At 43.6% G+C, this 22406-nt stretch overlaps 1 long non-coding RNA gene across 1 annotated transcript in view; it reads right to left on the reverse strand.

The window, feature by feature from the left end:
- LOC141725443 (uncharacterized) overlaps positions 1-20203 on the reverse strand; it is a 134324-nt gene extending 114121 nt beyond the window's left edge. Inside the window, exon 1 of the long non-coding RNA XR_012577300.1 lies at positions 20056-20203. This is a non-coding gene — a long non-coding RNA (uncharacterized LOC141725443). The remainder of the gene's footprint in view (positions 1-20055) is intronic.
- Between the last annotated feature and the right edge of the window lie 2203 nt (positions 20204-22406).

The raw sequence follows: 22406 nt of genomic DNA on the forward strand, positions 1-22406 counted from the left end.
TTCAATTATTTCACTGTTTTCATGGCAATTCTCTAGCACCCTCATGCTCACCTCCAAGCTTCACTTCCCAGCAGTGTCCTGTCCACTCTCCTTGTGCCTGGTGAGCTGCAGTTTCAGCAGAGTGTTTTTCACAAAGTCTTTTGGTCCTTCTAGAACTTTCAGTCTAGCAAGGACACTCCATCCCAAGTTTTGAGCCAAACTTTTCCTGAGGTTGCTTCTTTTGGCTGGTGGGGACAAATATGGGACTGAAAATAGGCTGGCATCCAGGCAGCCCAGAGGACCAGAAGGGCCCAGAACCCAGATAGAAGTGGAAATGTGATGAGGCACCAGAGGACTGAAAGGAAGAAGGGAAAAGCACTGGGATGAGCAGAGGATTGATTTCAGGGAGTGCCACAGTCCCCAGAACAGCAAATACAATTCCCTGAGTCATAGGATTGCCCTGGGATCCTGCAGCTTGCTGTCATAGTCCCACTAAAAATGGGACAGAAGGGAAAAGATGCAGCCCACCCACCACATCATCACCAGCCCCTGCAGAACCCTCCCAGGAGGATGCAGGCTGGTTCTCTGCCATCCCACACAGTCAAAGGTGAATCTCTCTCTTCTCCTGTGAGACAGAGGGTAGGCTACTGCAAGAAATATGCCCTGAGGGCTTCTGGCAAATTACAAATGAAATTTTCAGATTGACAAGCCTGTAAGAGACACAGACACAATCTTGTGCTAGGAGAGAATGGCAATAAAAAGCAATCATGCTTTTATACTGCTGAGTAGAGGCAGCAGGCATTAAAAAAATGCTCAGACAGCAAACTGAAACAGAAACAGCAAAACAACATTTTTTTTTCTCAAAATTCAAACCTCCTCAAGGAGTAAATCAACACAAGCCAGTCCTGAGCTCCTCATCTCATCAGAAAAGGCAGTGTTGCCATATTTATTGCTTCACTAAACTTCAAATGCTGGAATAGGGACCCTTAAAAGAAATCAGAGAACTTCAAGATGTGGTGGTTGTAAGTGTATTAGTTGGGTAGATGGGGAGTTTTTTACCTGAGCTATTTTTAAAGACCATCAGAATTACTTATCTATAAAGTAATTCTGATGGTCTTTAAAAATTATGCTAGAAAAATTATCTGTCCAGTATATTCCAGACATCAAGTTTAAAAAGGAAACTGAGAACCATGGAGAAAGTGATGAGTGCTATTTTGTACTCCACTCTGTAATTCAATCCAAAATATGATCCCACCTAGTTCAGTGACCAGTGAGAATAAAGATTTCTTAGTTACACTTTGAAATCTCAAGACCTGAGATAGGTAAGTTATGATTGCCCTCACCACGGAGAAGGGTGAAAAGAAGCCCTGAGGAACCACATTGCCAATGCCAGAATGGAGAAAAAAGATTGGTGTTCAAGTGTTCTGTCTGTGGGTGAAGCTCAATAAGTCTGCCTTCAATATGCACTTCAATAAGCCAGAAGAATCGGTTTACTCTTATTATCCCAAGAAGCACATGCTTGACCAAGTGCAGGTTTTGTGAAGGAGCATTATGTTGAAAACCAATATCACCAAGTAGTCAGAGCTACTGCAGGAAGAGCAAGTGTGTGCCAAAGTCTTCCTTTCACCTTCTTTTGTGATCTGAATGAAAGTTCCTCCTTCCTTCCTTCCTTGGAACACATCAACTTAACATTCCTGCTTTTCTTACTTACTTATCACTACTATGACTGCCAGTATAGAAAGACATCTGGGCCATTTTTTAGTCAACACACAAAATTCAAGTTCCTTAATGATTACGTTGATTTGGGCTAGGACAGAGTTAATTTTCTTCATAATACCTCATGTGGTGAAAATGGTGACAATATCTATGATGAAAATGGTGTCAATAACACAGAGATATTTCAGCCAGGATAGTGGACAGCAGCTGACCAAAGGAGTGTCCCACACCGTTTGGCTTCATGCTCAGCAAGCAGCAGCAGATAGAAGAAGAATCTGAGAGCCATGGAATCACAGAATATGCTGAGCTGGAAGGGACCCATCAGGATCATCAAGTCCAACTCCTGGCCCTATGCAGGACAGCCTGGGGGTCACACCATGTGCCCGAGAGCATTGTCCCAATACTTCTCAAATCAGCCAGGCTTGGGGCTGGCACTTCTCTGGGGACCTTTTTTTCAGTGCCCAACCATCTGGGTGAAAATTTTCCTGCCTAAACTCCCCCGCATCAGCTTTACGCTGTTCCTCCAGTCTTGTCACTGGTCAAGAGAGTGAGATAATCAGTCCCTGCCCCTCCACATCCCCTTGTGAGGATGCTGAAGACTGTAATGGGGTCTCCCCTCAGTGTCCTCTTCTCCAGGCTGAACAGACCAAGGAACCCCAACCACTCCCCAAATGGCTTCTCTTCCAGACCCTCCACCATCCTCATTGTTCTCCTTTGGACACTGTCTAACAGTTTAATGTCTTTTTTATATTGTGGTGCCCAAAATTTGCACACATGACTCGAAGTGAGGCCACACCAGTGCAAATGAAGGAAGTGAATTTGGCCATCAGGTTAAAATTTAAAGGGGTTAGGGGATACTGACTGGCAGTCAGTGTGCCCACACAGCCATCTTTCCTACTCATTTCAGTATAAATTCAGACTAAAAATTGAAAAAAGGTGATACAATTTCTACCTGTTTTCCTCATTCTAATTTAGAGAACCTATTTTTGTCAGGACACAGAAGCTACCATCACTAATATCCAAGATCCCCAGGGTGTCTTTTAGAGAAGAGTGACTGCAAACATCTGTATTTGGCACCCCTGGAGGCTTTGAGTCCCACAAAAGTCAATACCCAGCTCGCAATCTGTGTGATGATATTACTCATTAGAAGTCAACCAAAAAGGCAAGCCATGGGCCTAATGAGGCATGAATACTGTTCCAAATTGTGTGGGAAGAACAGCCATGGGCAGATAATACTTCTGGTTTTGTTTACAAATTTCTTCCAGCATATGTGCATTTTGCCTTATGAAAAAAAAAAGAAAGGAAGAAAACCAAAACCAAAAAAAAAAACCCCAAAAAACAAACAAAAAAGTCCCCTGAAAAGAAAACAAAACATCAGCATATCTGTTTTGCTTTGAATGCATAGGGCAGTGGAATGAGGATAGCACTAGGACTCAGACATCTGCCCTTCTAGCAGTGCTGCTCACAAAGAAATTACTCTGTTCTCACAAGATTATGAGCTTGGCTTTTAATAACAGATTTTATGAAGTGCTGGCCCCTCTTCCCACAGGAAAGGACCTCCATTTCCTTCACAACAGCATGTGCTAGGAGTATTTGGTTTCATCTCCTCTTTTGCCTTTTCAGTTGAAGGCTGAGGATGTCAAGTCTTTGCTGTCGATTCTGTCAGCTGGGACTTGCTCTAAGAAAAGTCAACTAATATGTGACTCACAGCTGTGTGACAAAACTTCTCAGGAACACCAGTGCTGCCCTTCCAGCCTGCTTTGCTCAAGTAGACAGGCCTTTTTTGAAGGCATTGGGAAGATGTGTTTTCTTCCTGTGCCTCCATGTACCCTAAACTAGACCAGACAAGGACCAGATCATGGCATTCTGCATCCAGTCTTTACAATTTGGTCACCTGGTTACTACCTCCTTCCCTACCTCCTGAACTCAAATACAGAAAATATTCAAGAAGTGACTGCATATTAGCTCTACTGAAGCTTTTGATGAGGCAGTTCATGATCTTAGCAAAAAGACCCATCAGTGTGTTCTTGTCAAAGAGCTGCCTGTCCAAGTCCTTGCTTTCATGGTCCTCTTGTATTATGTAGGCCTTGAAAGCTTTCTGTCATATCACAGCATTAGAATTCACAAGATCTTTCTAGATTTAAAAAATGCATTAGTACTAATCTCTCTCTTTCCCTTCCAGTCTCTCTCTTTCCCCTCACCTGTGCCAGATGGTAACTAAGGCAACCTGGATTTACAGTGGGATGTGCAGACCATAAAGTTTTTTATAACTCTCTAACTCATAATATTTCAGTAAGAATCTGTACATAAACAAACCAGAAGGATTAGTGCCATTCATGAATAATACAGCTATTCTCCATGAAACCTTTACTGGGTTAAATGGAATATTCAAATCTTCCTCCAGATACAGACTTCACATATCCCATCTCCAGAGACAGCTTTACTTCAGGTTTGATATTTTCACCTCATTCTGCCTTTAAACAATGAGTTAATCTCCAGCTAATTTTTTTCCAAAATTCTGTTATCATTGTCAAGCAAATATCTTTGGAGGAATCAAAGATTCCCATAAAATTTGGGATTTCATCCAATTGTTACATATTATTGGACAAGACTTTCTGTAAGAGGTGAAGTCTGATGTCTTGCACAGCACTAACACTAGAAGACAGAGGTGGGATCTGCAGGAGGTAGGGAATTCATCCTTGCAGGGATTCATACAGTTGTGCATAATTTGAAAAATTTTGGCCTCACAAGCAGAATATGTCATTCCCATGTCCTGAAGCAGTGGAGTATAAAAACCCCATGAATGCCACAAGGGCTGTGCCCAAAGTAAAGGAAGACAAATTCATGTCAGGCCTGCACTTGAGGCAAAAAAACCCTATTCATTCTGTTCTCCTCCTCAATGCAGCTTTTTTGAGACCTGTTTCAAATCATCTTATGGGCCACAACCAGAGGAGCTGAAACAAAGCACGTGGTTTCCATTATGCATCTGGACAGCATCAGCCTAGAACTAGAAACACTTGTCTTCTTTTCAGATTGCAAAAATGAAAAGACTCAAAAGAGGCAGAGAGAAGCCTGGGAAAGGTTATTCAAGACTCTCCAGCTTTGGAGAAGGAGGTTGTTTATGCAAAAAATTGCAATGTCCTCAGCTGCTAATCCAGTGCCAACCTGAAGCCAAGACAGTCACTGAACTTAGCTCAGCAGAGTCTGCAGGTGACTGCACTCAGTAATGTGGGGGCCCTGAACTCCTGCAGGGCCTCACACAGTCCAAGGATTCCTTGGTGCAGCAAAACTCAAATTCAACCCAAATCCCCAGAGCAGCCTCAGTCATTCTTCATCTCTCTCCTCCTGCCTCATGTTTCTCTCCCCCTGCTTTATGGTCACAAGGTCTTTATAACCAGATATATTTGGTGCTGCCTTGCAGTGCTAAGCATTGTTTCCTGTGTATACATTACAGATTTTGCATTTCCTTGTCCTGGAGAAAACTCCTTTGAGAACTGGAAAACCTGTGCAGTGCCAGGGGATGTCTGTGTAGACAGACTTAGCCACAATTTATCTGCTGCCCTTCCAGATTGTTCCCAGGGTCACAGCTACCACAGGAGCTTGTAGAGCACCAAGGGTCATAAAACTATAGAATGATTTGGGTTGGAAGGGACATTTAGGATCATCTCATTCCAATCCTATGTCATGGGCAGGAACACTTTCCACTAGACGAGGCTGCCTAGACCTTCATCCAGCCTGGTCTTGCTTCTCAGTTGTCAGAAACTCCACCAGCAACACATTCCCTCCCAGGCACTGCATCATCCACCTGCTGACAGCAAGAGACAGTGCAGGTCACCACCAGCACATTGAGGCTGTCTTCCAGATGTTTGACCACTGTACTAACAGAAGTGTGTCTGTGGATGCCTGAATGATTCCCATTAATGAATGAGAACACCACTTTGCAGAAAATACTGAAACAAAAACCCTAAAGCCTCCTGTTTTTATGAATGTGACAATATCCTCTCTATTCAAAAAACCCTTGGCTGAATTTTGTTTGCAGGGACACCAGAGCTGGACAGAGCTCTGAACTCTGAGATGTCAATCGACGTCAGCAATGGTTTGATGACGAAGTCTGCAGCTGTGATGCTCTGTGAACCAGGGAAATAAAACTCTTGGGATCAGGCACAGAAATGAAGCTGAGAAGTTGCTTGAGAAGCAGAGCAGTCAGTAGTGTAATGACTTGAAAGCCTGGGAATCGTGCAAGCGATGATGTCTGTGCTACACACAAGGCATTCAATCCCTTCTCCCAAATAAGGGCCCTTGACAGACTGTAACACTACATTATGGACAGGAAGATATTGTGCATCTGATGCCTTCCCTTTCATTGAAGCCCAGGATTATGAATGGTAAGTCATTTAGCCCACTTTAGATAAGCATCACTTTCAAATCGGATTATAATTTGCAGAGGCACAACATGTTCAGGGCAAAACCATGTCAGACACCAAGATAAGAACTCCAGGAGGCTCTGCTGCATGGCAGCTTTGCAGGCACAGAACCAGGGTGCTGGGAACATTGTAGTAACACACAAACTGACAAAAGAGGCCCTTTTTAATTCAGCTTGAGACAAAGGTGAGCTATTATACCTCCCAAGGCAATTGCCAGAGAGAACTGGGGAAAGCTGTGCAACATGCAGCTCTTCATGGTTGCTCATGCTGCTTTGGCACACATATACATTATTAATGCTGCTATTTTTAAGTTTTATTTTCCCTTGTGATGTGTGGAAAGCTGTGCCATTCTCCACTGTGCCAGTGGCTGTCCTTTGAACATATTTTCATTTCCCATTTTCCCACATGAAGCATTTGCCTATGTCCAGGAGAACAAATAAAGTGAAGAGCTGCCAGCTCTGAGTCAGAGGGGTGGGGGATGCCACAGGCAGCCTCCCACAGGAAGCAAAGGTGAACATTTCTCTCTGCAGGCGGTCCCAGGCATTCCTCACCAGCTCCAGAGAAATTCTGGAATATTAATGAGAGAAATGCAGGTCTTCCTCCTGCCCCTGCTCCTCTCAGAGACGTCGATGAGTGAGTCAGGGATGAGCTGCAGCTGCTGCGTCACCACTGTAATCACTGGGGAGAATCCCCAGGCACAGGGAGAAGCTAAAGCCATGGAGTTTCTCCTCACAGGCAGGGCAGGGTGACATTCAGCCCTGGGCTCAGAAGCAATTCCCTGCCAGGATTAAGCTGCTTTGAAGAAGAGGTCTCCCCTTCCCCTGTAGGCCCTTCCTTGCCAAGCTTTGCATCCACAGCCTGATAAGAAAGGAGAGTTTTGACTGTGGCATTTAAGCCTCTGATGCCATTGAAAAGGATGGATGAAGGTGCACAAATTCACAAGACTGGTTCAGTTTTATGTCCAGCCAGATGCGCAAACACAGGGAGATATTGGGAGATTTGGATCCAGTTATTGGCTCTGCCAGAGCTTTGATTGATTTGTTTAAACCAATGGCACTCATTTCTTCTTAGAATGAGAATCACAGAATTATTAAAATTTAAAAAGACCTTGTCAACTAAACCACGGCACTAAGTACCACATTCAGTCATTTCTTCAACACCTTCAGGGTTGGTGACTTCACCACCACCCTGGGCAGCCCATTCCAACACTTGACAACTCTTTCCATAAAGAAATCCTTCCTGATGTCCAACAGAGAGCTCTCCTGGTGCAGCCTGAGGCCATGTCCTCTTGTCCTGTCACCAACTTTCTGGGAGAAGAGGCCTACACCACAAGGCTACCACCTCCTTTCAGTGGTTGTAGAGAGTGAAAAGGTCTCTCCTGAGCCTCCTTTTCTCCAGGCTATGGAATGTGTTTACAGGGATCTGCATGACTCCCATTAATGGATGAGAACACCATGATGCAGAAAATACTAAACAAAAACTCCTGTAATAGAGAAGCCTCCTGTTTTTATGAATGTGACAATATCCTTTCTATTCAAAAAGCCCCATGGCTGAATGTTGTTTGCAGAGACACCAGAGCTGGGTAGAGCTTTGAACTCTGAGATGTCGATGTCAGCAATGATTTGATGACAAAGACTGCAGCTGTAATGCTCTGTGAACCAGGGAAACAAAACTCCTGGGATCAGGCACAGAAACAAAGCTGTAGGAGATATTTCCCTGTATCCTTGCAGGCACTTCTAACTATTGTTTAAACACCAACATACTGAAAACCACTGATCAGGTGTCACCTAAACCTTTGTGCCTTGGGAACATAAGTTTCCTCAAGAGATCAAAAAACCCAGTATTTGTCCATCAGCTTCAGCTGGTGGGCCATCCACAGAGCCAGGTCAAAGCAAGGCTATGGAATGGGTGTCTGAACCAGATTTGTCCTGCTCACCTTATCAGTAGGTTTGAAGTCTGGTTATGGTATTATCTTTTTGAAAGTCTTACGGCACAGGAACACTGGTGAATGTTTAGGGCTTTTTGTAGTTACGAAGAGGAAGAGAAAAGGAACATCATTGGCATAATCTGCATCTTATAAACTCCATGGAGCAGGAGACTCCTTCTTCTGGTAGTCTGTTGTCTTGCATTCCTAAGAGGAAATGCTCAAGGGCTTATTATCTAAGTTTTTATTATTATTATTATTATTATTATTATTATTATTTAAACCAGGATTCTTTTCTTTGAGCAGAGTCCTATTTCACTTTGGCACCTGCACTTGTCTATTGAATTTTTCAAGGATTCTCCATTTCTCTATTGATTTATGAGATGAGAGGGAGTGACAAGCCTGACTAATCACTGTGTATCTCAATATGTGACATCAAACTTTCAGAAAGGTCAAGGAGGCCATGAGAGTCATGGTCCCTGAAGAATGGTTTTGACATGGAAACTGAATTTATATGAGCCAACCCCACTTACAGCAGCTTGAATTCCTGCCTGTTTTGGTTTCTGGCCTTCTGGTCCATCAGCAAGCATAGAGTTCAGAAGCACAAATCCACTGTTTCTTCATATTGTTCCTGAATGAAAAAACCTCCTGTTTCAGCTCATTGCCTAAAGCCAGTTTCTTCTACAGGGACATCTGAGTCCTGAAGTTTCCTAGGCCATCATAAGCAGAAAAGAAGACACAAAGGGGTTTGCTGAGACCAGTCTCCCACTCAGAGTGAGGGAAATGCTAATCCTTAGCCTTAGGGTAGTGTGAGGGTTCATTAGCTCATGTTTACATAGTGCTAGGCATTAATTATTAAGTCAAGCTGCCATTGAAGGGAACAAAAGGCCTTGGCTTTCTGAATAATAGGGCAAGCATTTCTTGGAAGACTCCCACTGCCTCTTTGACAGATGCACAGTGTGACATGGCATGTGGGAAACTGCAGCCGTGTTTTCCTTTAAGTCACATAACTAATTAAACTCATGAGATAGCTCAGGCTTCACTGAGTAGTCTGGTGTTTTGGAAAGAATAGTGCAAAGCTTTGTGAATAGCTGAAATTCTCAATGCGAGGATTGACTGATGAAGAGTAGAAAGACAACATCACTAGGAAGCAAATGGTGAGTATTTTTCTTCCAGCAATTTTTCTTTGTGTGTTAAGAAGAGGAGACACAAAGAAGTCAACATTTCCCTTTCATGAAAAAAACCCTACACAAAGTTAGGACTCCACTGAGGAATTCACCAAGCAATAAAAAACCCAGCCCCTTTTCAGTAGGAAGTCAGGACCTTCACTCGGCAGCTGAGGAGAACATGGCTGCAGGGTTCCATTTGCTCCACAGATCCCTGGTCACATAACTGGTGGATGGAACCTTCTCATGACCAAGAAAACCTCATTAGCCTAAAATTTTCTGAGTATTCCCTAAGTAACAGAAACAACTGGGACTGTACCATAGCTGTAGCTACCATTACATCCCAATTCTGGGGTTATTTCCTTTAGACTGAGAACAATCAGTGTCACGGGGCAGAAAAGATCCTGACCTGGCTGTTCTAAGCATGCACCAAGCCTCAGCACAGGAGGTGACTCAGAATCCTATAAAGGGCAATATTTTACAAAACAGGAGTATATTTCAACTTGGAAACACAAGGAGCTACCAAGTAATGGCCTTTATGGGCATCGTTTCTGCTCTGAAAATTTTAAGTGATCTTCAGAGACATATTCCACATCTTTGTGAACATGGCTATGGTCACAATTTTATCACAAACTCTAATGCTTTGATGCAATTGCTTACAGCCCCAGCACCACCTGTCCCACCAGGTGATTTATCTTCCCACACACCCCTCTCCACCCTTTTCAACCTCATTTTAAAGGCAACCCCACAGCAAAGCTCCAAAGTGAAACCCTCAGAAACCACATGGATAAACCACAGCCATCAAAGGGGGTGGGTATTCATCACCATCAAAGATGGTGCTGGGCAGCCAGTGCCATTGTTTTTATTCTTGCCAGGAGAGTTCTAGTGCTCAGGGAGAATGTGGGAAATGTCTTTACTATGATTATTCCTTGTTGCTTTTACCACTAGCACTCCTGGTTATGCTGTATCACCTGTAATAGTAGTGGTAGTATTGGCAGTAGTAGTACCAATAGTAAAAGGAACATTAACAGTAGTAAAAGGAGCATTATTCTTAGTAGGCAGAGCCATGACTTCAGCTTTTATCTGAAAATAAATCTCTTTAGGGATCTCAGTTTAGTTGCACTGGCAAAGCCAGTTGAGAATGGGATGGGGGCTTGCTGGTGATGCATATCTGCTGGAAACTACTGTGGCATCCCTGGCACGTTTCTCACAGGTACCAGGACACAATCAAACAGCAACAGCACTCAGTCAGAGCTAACCCAGCAACATCAGAGATGGAAAAACAAAATGCACTCCAAGAGTAAGGGAGGAGCACCAGGAGACCCTCATTTGAAACGTGCAGGCTCTGCTCAGATTTACTGTCACCAGTTAACTGGTTCTGTAAGGCAACCACTTATGTGTAACTGATAGGTAGTAAAAAGAATTATTTGATGATTATCCCATTGCCTTTCCATTACTGGCCTGACCTGATAAGAAGCAGCTCCTCTATCCATCACAGCTGTGACCGTTCTGACTGAACTCATTTTTCAGACCACTATCAGTCAGCCTCAGCTATTTTTACTCCCAGATTTATGGGGCAAATTCATCCCCCAAATTCAATTTTCTTTGATGAAAGCTCTTCAGAATTTTTCTTTTCATCCTTTTTCCATTGTCTGTGAGTTATGCTTTACCTTCTCTGTCCCAGATGTAAGTCCCAGAAGGTTATCTGTACCTGCAGGGATATTGCATTGCCTTCCTATATTTCTTTTTAACTACTGAAGTTATTATTTTCAGAAATAATATTTTTCATTCAAATGTCACTGTAAGCTGCAGGAAGCCCTAAAACAAGGTGGAATCTATGTTTGTGTATGTAGGTGGGTTTACCTCCTCCCCAGTACACCTTGGACCAGCTGGTGATCTGTGAATTTCTGCAGAATTGAGGACATCAGTCAATTACATCCCGGAGGATGCTCCCATTCACTTGCATTACTGCTTCAATTATCCATTAATACTTGCATCAGGCTTGGATACTGATATCTATGTTAGGCACTTTGCATCAGTTTAAATAGCAAGTGAAAAAATAACTTCCACAGAAAGGAAGGGAGTGCTTAGGGAAAAGAAATTAAATTCCCCAATAACTCAAACACCTACTCAGTCAGAAAGGTCCCATCCTCCCCAGCCCTGTCAGCCCTATGCAGAGATGTTGCTGCAAGCCCATTTCCCAGAGCTGAGTTTGGCTCTTTGGGGAAAATTTATCCTCCTACTAGTGCAAAAGCTGAATATTTATCTTGCAGAAGGGAAATAAACAAGGTAAAAATGCACAAGTCTGGGTGAGGCACATGATACTCCTTGGACAACCTGTATTGCACTTAACAAACTAGACCAAATCCTGGCTGGGCAAAAAATAATTTTCAGGCTGAAGAATCAGCCCTACCCATAAAATACTCACTGAAGGAGCAAAATCCAACATAGTCCATAATTCTACACGCACAGACACGCAAAATTTGGGTTTGACTATGGGGTTTTGGTTTTAACTCCCCCGTGCTTACAGTGCTGCTTGAATTATTAACTGAAAGTGCTTTAATGATCTTGAGTGTTGCATTTTACTCCTCAGGCAGCTCAAGCTCATCTGCTTCAGTAATTTCACAAGCATTGAAGGTGAAACACCTCTCTAAACCCCCTTTGTACCACATAATAAAGTGGGAAAATTGAGAAGGGATGGTATCCAGTGCTGCCAACCCTGGCATTCAATGGTTTGGAGCCAGTCCCAACTCCAGGGAACAAGCTGCTGAATCTCCTCTGCTGCTTGCAGGGGTACAGGTGGAAATGGAAACACAGGGACAGATAAGGAGGCCTTAGTCCCTGCAGAGATGTAAAAAATCATATCAGACCTAGAATTTGTGACTGGGAGGTCCCCTGACACCCAGGAATGCCTTTGCCCATGGAATCTGCAGCTGGGATGGATGGAGACCCTCAGCTCAGCAATGCTGGGGTGTGTGAACATTGCCTGCATCCCAGGATATCTGGCTCTGGCTTTTGTCTCCAGGACCAAAGGACCAGGGTCCCATGTGATTCCAGGGGAAGCCAGTAAGGTAGAGATTTATCCCCTCAGTTGTGAGTTTTATACTAGTTTATTTAATGTAGCCTTTTTTCCACAAAGGAGTAGATTTGTCTTGATTTTAAACACCACAACTGCTTTTACAGGCACAAATCTCAAAAAAATCCCACAGAGTAATATTTCTCTACAGTGGCCAGATAATTCCTACTTCCATAGCAGATCTTAATTCTTCATAAAACTCATTCTCCAGCCCTGAGTGAGGCAGAAGGCAGCAGTAGAGCCCCACCCCAAGCAATCACTTATGATATTATGTCATTGTAACCTGCTGCTGCGCTGAAACACAGCAATCCCCCAAATCCTCCCTGCCCAATAAGATGTGACCACAAGATAGACTTGTTTTAAAACATTCACAAAGGTTACATGTGTTATGCTGATTCCCCTCCTCCACCTGGCAGCAATCTGGGGGAAAAGCAGCAACTTTGGAAGCAGCTGGTGGGTGTGGGATGTGGGGAGAAGAACGGGAACCGTTTTGCTAGAGGGCACAGGTGAGTGTTAATTGATACCACACACAAAGATAAAGGTTTTTCAGTGATGGATCCAGCCCTTGCACAAAGGCAGGATCTCCCTCTCCCCTGTTCCTTCTCCTTCCATCCCAGCAGGGCTGAGCAAGGCTGGGTTATCACCAAGGAGCTCCCTGAGCAGAGCCCTCCCAGCTGCTCTGGCACTGAGCTATTCCCCACCCAGAAAAGGGAATCGCTGGGTCTGGTACATCCCTCCCTTGTCCCACTGCCTCTCCCACTCATCACCAGTTGGAACCCAGGACATTCCTCTGGCTGCCCTGGAGGACTCAAGACCCTAACAGGGGTCTCAGAGACCTTGGCATGGAGTCAAAGACACCTGTGCCTTTGATTTTGACCCATGGAAAAATTTACCAACCTGTATGAGGATCTGCAAGCCACGAAAGTTTAAGTAGAATGATATTGAATTTATCACAGAGTGAAAATGGAGAATTTTGAGGTTTTTAGAAGGGGTGTTCAGGAGGTAAGATGGAGGAATCTGGGTGTGGTCAGTCTTTTTCCTTCTTCTTCTTCTTAGCCTCCATCATCTGGGTGATGTTGGCACTTTTAGATTGGTTTAGAGTAGAGGCTCACTGTCTAACATAGGTGATAGGTATTGGGAAATTATTGTAAATAATGTATACGTAGTTTTTAGTATAAAAAGATAACACAGCCCTGAGGGCAGGCAGTGTGCCTCTATCTGACCTGCTGAGCAGAGCTCTGCAGGCCAGAGACAGAATTTTGTAGATAAGAAATAATAAACAACCTTGAGAACGAGAACAGAAGAATCCTGACTCCTTCTTCGAGTGCTGGATTGGGAAAAGAGACTTTGTAACACATCTCGGGGTCACTGTGACCAGCAGAAACCTGGAGCATCACCCTGTGAGCTGAGCCCCACCCTCCCTGCCCTGTGTGGGGACGCAGACACGGAGCCAGCTCATGACCTCCCCATTGCTCCATTTCTCTGGGGAATGCTGCTCGAGGGAATTATCCTCTGCGCCAGCACATTTGGGTCGCTCCAGGGATAGTTATCTGCACATCTCCTGATGTCCACGGGAGCTGGTTTCTCCGTTCTCTATGCTATGGACCTTTGCTAGGACTAATCCTCTGCACAGCACTGATCTGTTTCTCACTGAATTGGCTTTGACTGATTAAGGATGTAACTGTTTCTCACACTATCCTCAACCTTCTTAGCCTTGGCACCAAGAAATGTACAGAGACACTCAGGGAAAGAGCAGAAAGTCTCACAGCATCCATAATCAGGCCTGATATATTAAACTACTTTTGTTTTAGTGGTAACAGAATCAGCTCCAGAACTGCCTCACGGAAAAGCAGGACTGTCTCTGTGGCAGGTGCTTCACTCACTGACATTTTTTCTCAGGCAAATTGAAATAAATGAACTGCAACCTCCCTAAACCCAGACCATTCATGGGCTGCTCCTGGTCCTTGGGCTCTGGGCGAAGCTACTCTTCCCAGGAGAGGACCATGTTCTTCTCAGGACACTGTTTTAGTGGAATGAGTCTCTCCCTGCTGTATCAGCTGTTTTCCATGTGTTACCTTAGAGCCCTTGCAGACTCAGTGGTCCCAACACAAAGTCCTGGGTCTGCTGCACATCAAAGACCTTCTGCCTCACTGGTGGCCATGAGGAGATTCTCCTTTCTCCCATGTACAATGCTGTCAGGCAGCCCGTGGCAGGTGAGGGGGGCTACATTCCCATTTTCTTGGGATTTTCCATGAATTGAGTACTGTTAGATCATCTCAGTATCTTCATTTTAAGGCCTGGCTTGACAAAAGGATAGGAAGTCTTGGTATTAGCCCATTATCTCTAAATCTCTTCATTTCAAGCTGCACTAAGGTAAGAACAAATAGTAGTAATACCAGACATAGAGTGCAGTGCAGGAATAGATAATGCAGTTCACAGAGACATTTCTATAAATATGCTACTTTCTAGTCTAGCAGGTTTCAAAGTTTCTTTCACACTCTGTGATTCAGCTAATAAGCTGAAAGATGCTTCTCAGGCTTCTTATTCAAGGACTTGCACAACCCATTCACCATCTGGCTGCCTCACAAAAGGCAGCCCATGCATATATCCCTTTGCTCTTTCATAATTTAAATTTCCAGATCCTTCAGATCCAACAATTTCTTACTCAATCAAGAAGAGTGTTGCAGCATCCCATCCCCACACCATGGCCTGGCCCCACTAGCATTTGACAGACTGATGTCTTTTGAATATAGCCTGGTGTGATTTCTGTTTGCCCAGATGGACAACACAGTTATTTAATGAATATTTCTCTGGTCAGGGGATAAATTATTAACTCACTGTAAAAGAAAATTATCTCCCCCTCACAACAGCTATACTCAAATGCCAGAGTGAAGCCTCATCATTCCTCTCCAGACCCCACAGGGCCATGTAAATTGATATCCACATTTTATCCAGCTAAATAAATGTTACTGATGTGTGTGGCCTAGGGTTGCATTCTGATCAAGACTGCAGTGAGCTATTAGGGAATTTGTGATTAAATGATCCATGAATTCTAGTTTTGAGGGAAATCAGCAGAACCATTCCAGTCCCACTCTGTCCACCTCCCAACCACATGGTAGCCCAGCTAGGCACATTCTTTATGGCAAATATGAGAATGCCATCAGAAAAATACTGTGTCTGCAGAGGAACTCTGACCACGACTCTCACTGGACAGACATTGAACATTGAGTGCAGGTGTCTCTGTGAGCATTACTCCTTCTTTTGGCATGTAATTTGCAAATGGACAGCTTATATCTCACCTCTTTCAAAGTGTATTTATTCTCTAAAATCTTGGACTTTATTGTCCATATGCATTTTCAAAAGCTCATTTCTCTAAGTCTATAAGATTGTGCATAATGATGCTAAAGGACTTTGCTCAGGGCCATGTCCCTTCAGAGTCTGAATACCTCCAAGGATGGAGACTCCACAGACTCACTGGGTGACCTGTTCCAGCGTCTTGCTCCCTCATCTTCCCTTCTTCCAAAATAAATGTTTTATCTTACATTTAAATGGAATTTCCTCTATTTCAGTTTCTGTCATTTCCATTTGTCCTGTCACTAGACACCACTGAGGACATCTTGGACACTGCAAGATGCTTCCATCTTTTTTACTTCATCTCATCAAAGATTTATACACATGGGCAAGATTCCCCTGAACCTTCTCTTCTCAAGGATGAATCTGTCTCTGTTTCTGCTCATATGTCAGGTGCTCCAACACCTGACCCATCACTGTGGCCTTTTACTGGACTCACTCCAGCATTTCCATGTCTCTGCTCAGCTGAGGAGCCCAGCAGTGACACGGCACTGCTGGGGTTCCACCAGTGCTGGAGGGAGGTGAAGAACAACCTCCCTTGATCTGCTGACAGCACTCTGGGGGCTGTTGGCCTTTTCTTTTTGCTGTAAGAGCACTTTCCCAGCTCCTGAGCAACTTCTGCACCAGGACCTCTGTGGTTTATTCTGCAAAACTGCTTTCCAGCTACTCACTCCTGGTGAAGTTATTCCTCCCTGAGGGGTAGAACTTGGTTGAAATTCATGACCTGTCAGCCCATTTCTTCAGCCTGCTGAGGTCACTCTAAAAGGCAACAGAACCCTCTGTTCTCTCAAATTTAACTCACAATTTTGTGTACATAATGTAGGACACCTGTATATCTCAAGCAGGACTTCTCAGTTCCACTCTTAGAGCCAGAAGAGTGAAAATTAGATATCCCACCATGTAACTTCAGGGGTCTAAATTCCTTATTAGTTGTGGTTCTGAGAACTGCTCTCCCTGTCATATCTCATTATCCTCCACTGCTCACTGAAAAGACCATATTTAAATATCAAAGCCCTGGTGAATACATTTTATTTCAGCCTCTGTGTGTGTTAATATTATTAATATTGAAATTCTGAGATTTCAGCAGAGATGGCAAAAGTGTCTCTGTGCCTCACACTCTCTGCACAGCCCTCCACTCACACATCATTGCTTCTGCAAATATGAAAGCTCCATCCCAGTCCCCCACAAAACCACAAAAGTATACCAACAATGAACTTGGAAAACAAGCCAACCTGCAGCTCATGCCTTTTTAAAAAAACTCTGTTTGGTTTTGTAATTGTCTAATTGGCTTGGCTCACTAAATGAGATTAATCCTTGAAAGGAGGAAGTGAGATTCTGCTTCTCCCTTTACAGCTGGAGGGACAGCATGAGGGCAGATGAACACTTTTGTGAATCTAGGACACATTTCTCTCCCTCCTCTGCCCTTTGCAGGAGCTCCTCTGGAAGGACCTCATTAGAAATTCTCACTCCTGGCAGCTTCAAGCCATCTGTTGCTACAGAAGAAAGTGTTTGCTGCGAGCATTTCTTTTCCTAAATAGTTACAGAACAGTTGGTGCTGTCTGGTGTTTGGGGTACTCCTGGAGGGTGGTCAGTGCTCAAACACGACCTGTCTAGCCAGATACTTCCAGTCTTTTTTGCTAAAATACACCCAGCCTCTGGATGTGGATGGATCACAGTGAATGTCAGCTGAATCCACAAATGCCTTTCCTGAAATCAGAGCAAACTTGGGCCCTTTCTAAATTTCTTCTCAACAACTAAAGTGGTCTCAACCAAATCATTTGCAGAACTCAGACATTGCCAGTGGCAAGGATCACTACCCACCTCAAAAGCTGTGGTTTTCTTTTGCACTAGAGATGAAAACAGCTCCTTTATCACGAGATGGAGCTGGGCCAAGTGGGTTTCAGTCTCACTTTTCTGATGGATCATTCTGCAGACCAAGAATTTGTTTTGCCCTCCCTGAGCTTTAGACCCATGGGGATCCTTTGGTGATGGGTTAAAAGGCTTAGCAGGACCTCAGAGCCCAGCTGGTGCCTCCCTCTCTGGAAAAGTGAGCTCACATTATTCTTAAACTATTCACTACAATCAATGTCATCATTTGTTTTAGGAACCCCTCACAAAAGAAAACCTTCCCAGTCTGTGTCAGCCTTTAGGTAGAAGCACAGGGAAAATGGGAGCATCCCAACCAGCCTCTTCCAGGAGTAACTTAAGAAGGAAACAAGCTCAGAGATCAGAGTCACTGCTCAAAGCACAAAGCAGTGGCTGTTCCATGAGGGACTGATGGGAATACAGCAATGAAAACATGAAAGTGATAAATTGAGTACAGTAAGAACAAGAACAAAAGGAATGCACCAGACTTCTTGGGACCCATAGCAGGAGAGACTTTGACTTGTAGAATTCAGAAATTTAGCTATTTTTCCTCTTGGTGGCCAGTTCAGAGTTATTGCAAAAGGTGGACTATCACTGTAGGTGAACTTGTAAGAGCTGATCCAAGGACCTTAGTATGAGGACAGAGTTGTGGAGATTTTCATTCATTCATTCACCCCCACATTAACAGCTGGGACAGTGTTACTGAGGTCTTGGCTGTTGTTATCGCATTGTATTTCATATTTTCTAAAGTCCCATACTGCACTGTCGCATATTTCTAAAATCTCGTACCTTCTTGGCAATACTTCTTGGGGGCAGTTCTTCACAACACAGACTTCTCCTACTTATTGCCACTTCTTAGTCAGGGCTCCTTCCAGGTTCTCCCTGACTGGCCAAGCCCACCCCCTTTTATCCCAGTTATCTTCACTATCTACAGCTGCAGCTCAGTTAAGGACATGGCAGCTGCAGCCCATCAAGAACAACCACGGCTTAATAGGGCAAGGCCTATATACAGATATTCAAATACAATAAAGATATTTTACTAAGACTCCTACTATATTTCCCCCTTTTCTTTTTCTTACAGATATTCAAATACAATACAGATATTTTACTAAGACTCCTATTTTACTTGGCCCCTAGAAATCTTGGCCTAACTTGAAAGTTGGGAAAAAAAATGTATTTATGGGTTTGAATAACCCACTTAAAGAATAACCTTCACGTTTCCCACCTACAACAAGTTAAAAAGAGATCTCAATTTCTTTCCCAAGTCACAGGCAAACTCCTCTTCTTATCACCTTCCCCACAGAAGGATCCTAAGCTTTTGTGAAGGCTTCTGGGGCAAACTTACCCCTCAGAAAAGAAAAATTATTATTAGAGAGAAGAGTGATCTTAGCTGTAAGGAACTGGCCTGGGATTGAGGGCAGTGTGAATGTTTCCCATCCCTGTAATAGGGATGCATCTTTCAGAAATGTCATGTAATTTGTGATTTTGTAAAATTATTATTCCAATATACTTTTTTTAATGTTCATTTTGTTTATTTCCCCACCTAGATTATAAGAAGGAAATATTTTTCTATCTAAAGGCTTAGGACTTCAATGCATACCACTAGTACCACCACCACCAAAAGATCACTACATATATTTTCAGTGTTATTAGAGAAAACAATCCAATGCCTGTTATAACTCTGATCCTCTGATTTGTTGATTCTATTCTAAATCCTTCCCTGAATCAGTGAGTCTGTATAAATCAGCTTTCACCATGTCCTGTTCCAGGCACAAGGCTGGACTGGATGATCTCCTTAGGTCCCTTCCAGAGTGAATTATCATATGATCCTGCTATATTGCTCAAATGGCTAATGATGCTCAGGTGACACATTTTATCTGAAGAGGTGACACATTTCTGGTTGTTGTGGTATCAAAGGCCTCCAATTACTGAAGCAAACAGTAAATACAGAGCTTAGTCAGGTGCATTGTGATTGTCAGCCAAGGGCAACGCTAAATCTGAGGAGAAGGGAGCAGTGGAGAAATTTGGCTTTCCTATTCATTATAAACAAAATCTGTGAAACAGAATGATCTGCAAAAGGATGCAACAAAAGTAGGAACATTTAATTTTCCTTTCCTAGACTAGGCAAAATAAACAGTGTGAAAGGAAAAAAGAAGCTTCTTGAAGTGCCCATGACAGGGATACATAAAATAATGGAACAATTTTGAGTGGAAATGGAACTTGATCATCTAACCTCTGAATAAAGCAGAGCCAGCTTCAAAATTAGATCAAGCTGCTGAAGAGCTTTTCCAGTCAGACTTTGATTATTTCAAGGTTAGCACTGAGGCAACCTATTCCAGGATTGGCCATTCTCCTTGTGATGCCTTTTTCCCTGGATTTCACTTTCTGCTGTTCATGTCTGTTGCTGCTCATCCTTCTGCTGCACAGCTCCAGCTGGAGTCTGGCTCCATCCAACCACCCATTTCACGTGGGAATTCCATCTTTTTAGTGCTGGTACAGCTCTGCTGAAAATCAGTTGAATTGCCCTGGGCTAAAACAAAGAGAAAAATCTACCTTTTCCTTCTGTGGATTCACAGAGTGTTGGAATTTTCTCTTCCTCTGTGCAATAATTCTGCAGTGTCCCCATGTCATTCCCAGCTCGCTTTTCTTTACGCATGGATCTCAGCATTGCCTTTCACGATGCTCAGAGAAAGAACTGTTAAATACCTCATATCCCAGCATCTCCTCTTGGTACCTCACTGGGATATTGCCATGGAAACAGGGGAAGTTTGAAATAAAAGCGAATACACTCACTTTTCTTATTTTTCAGCAGGGACTTCAAAATTTACTGCAGTATAAAAAAAGCCGTGTGCCATCTGCTTATTGAAAATTGAATGCAAATATTTCTTTTCTTCTTCTAGAGCAATAAATCACTGCCACGGTCTAATCCCCTCAGAAGTATCCCTAGAGGTGGTGATGAGTTTTTGAATAACTTCCTCTCCAAAAGTTAAGGTGATAAGGAACATCCTTGTCCTTCAGCCAGGGATGGAACAGATAAAGAACAGACTGAACCCAAATGGAAGGCAACATGTACTGGAGACAAGCAGAACTGTGAGACCAGATGCTGGAACAGAATTTAGGCTCTATAAGTAACACAACCTCCCAGCTATTTTTGGGTAAAGGTAATTTTTTAAGGATGATAGGACTATGTAGAGGAGTCTTCACAAACACACCAGTACCATTTTCCCCTCTATGGTCATTTTTTCTGTGGATCAATTGAAACAAACACCACTGAACTGGAGGGCTGAGACTTCTGCTTGCAGCAGTATGAGGCTCTCAGCTCTTGTGATTGTGATTTATTCACACAGCCTTCTAATAAGGGGCACCAGAGTATGGTTCTTGATATGGTTCTTCAGTCAATGGAGATAAGGAGCTGTAACCTCTAACTCAGCTGGCTGGAGAAGATGATGAGTCTGTATAAGGCCCCATTTCTTCCTGCTGAGATCTGTACAGGATCTCAGATTCCCTTTGTGTTAGTGCCACAGCAGAGACCTGAGTCCATGTTAGGAGGTGGCCAGAAGGAAGATCATCTCTTTTCACATTCTCAATCTCTCTCCTTGTATTGGGATTTCTGCTGAAGAAAAGTTTTGTCATAATTTTGCATGTTGGTTCTATGACCCAGACACTTGCCTGTCATCAACCTGTCTGTCTGAGGTGAGGTTTTGCTCTTTGCACTGGAATCACAAGGAAATTTCCTGTCACTGGGGATAATCCTGACACACTACTGAACATCTGACAGCTTTCCAGGGGAGAGAAAAGATGTGGCAATGCTGATGAGTGCAGCTGTTTCTCTGCCCCTAATCTCAGCAGCCCTTTCCCCAATCAGTGGTTAAAGATATAAAAATATAAAGTTATATAAGTGGTTAAAGATATAAAGCTTATATCTCCTTATGCATTTCCACGGGCTCAGGTTGGCCAGGAGAGGCTGACTTACAACTTTTCTTTAGGTACAGGGTCACCATTCCTCTATGGGCAGAGCGAGCAGCACAGCCCCCTAGGTCTGGCACTGTGCACATAACTCTGCTTCACAGGCAGCTCACGGGGCTGCAGCCTCTGCAGGCCATCCATCTCCTGCCTGGCTTTGCCTCTCCCAGAGCTGTTTCAGGGAAAAGGAAGCAGTTGCAACCAGACTGTGTCTTCCGTTGCTGTTTCTCTGGTAATCAGACAGCTACACCAATAATCATGTCCTTACAACCCTGGCTCCTGCTTATCACAGGCTTGTCTGGGAAGGAAAGGCTGCTGTGCCCTGCTCACTCAGCCATCCATCACTTGGATGTCCTCAATGATTAATGCCTCCCTACGGGAGCCTGCACAGCTCTCCCTGCAAGGCACTGAAGCTGCTGCATGTGCAATGCTTTGGGCCCACTGGAATATGGGTGTGATTGATCATTACTAGGTAAGTGCAGGGTGCTATGAAAATGTCCATAAATGACCAAGATTTACACAAGATTTATTTTAAGTGTGCTTAGATTATGCTTTGTTTAAGCTTCATTCACAGACACCAGGTCAAATCTTCCACTGTGTCCATTTGGAGAGACAGATCCATTGTGTCTGGAGAAGTGTTGATACTGAAAGATTATATTTTAAAGTCACTGCTATAACATCTATGGGGTAAGTCTTGATTGCAGATGCCTGCTTTGTGTTACCCTGATTCAAACACAGAGTCACAGTCTTGTTCAGGCTGGGAATTATTTCAGGAGGTCTCTAGCCCAGATTCCTGCTTAAAACTGGGGCAACACTAAAGTCAGACCAAGCTGTTTACAGCTGTTCTCACATGGGTGCTGTGGTGGGTTAACCTTGGCTAAGAGACAAACCCCACTCAGCTGCTCTTGCACTTCTCAACATGGCATAATGAGGGGAAAAAG

This window comes from Zonotrichia albicollis, chromosome 1 (assembly GCF_047830755.1).
Source record: "Zonotrichia albicollis isolate bZonAlb1 chromosome 1, bZonAlb1.hap1, whole genome shotgun sequence".
Taxonomy (NCBI): domain Eukaryota; kingdom Metazoa; phylum Chordata; class Aves; order Passeriformes; family Passerellidae; genus Zonotrichia; species Zonotrichia albicollis.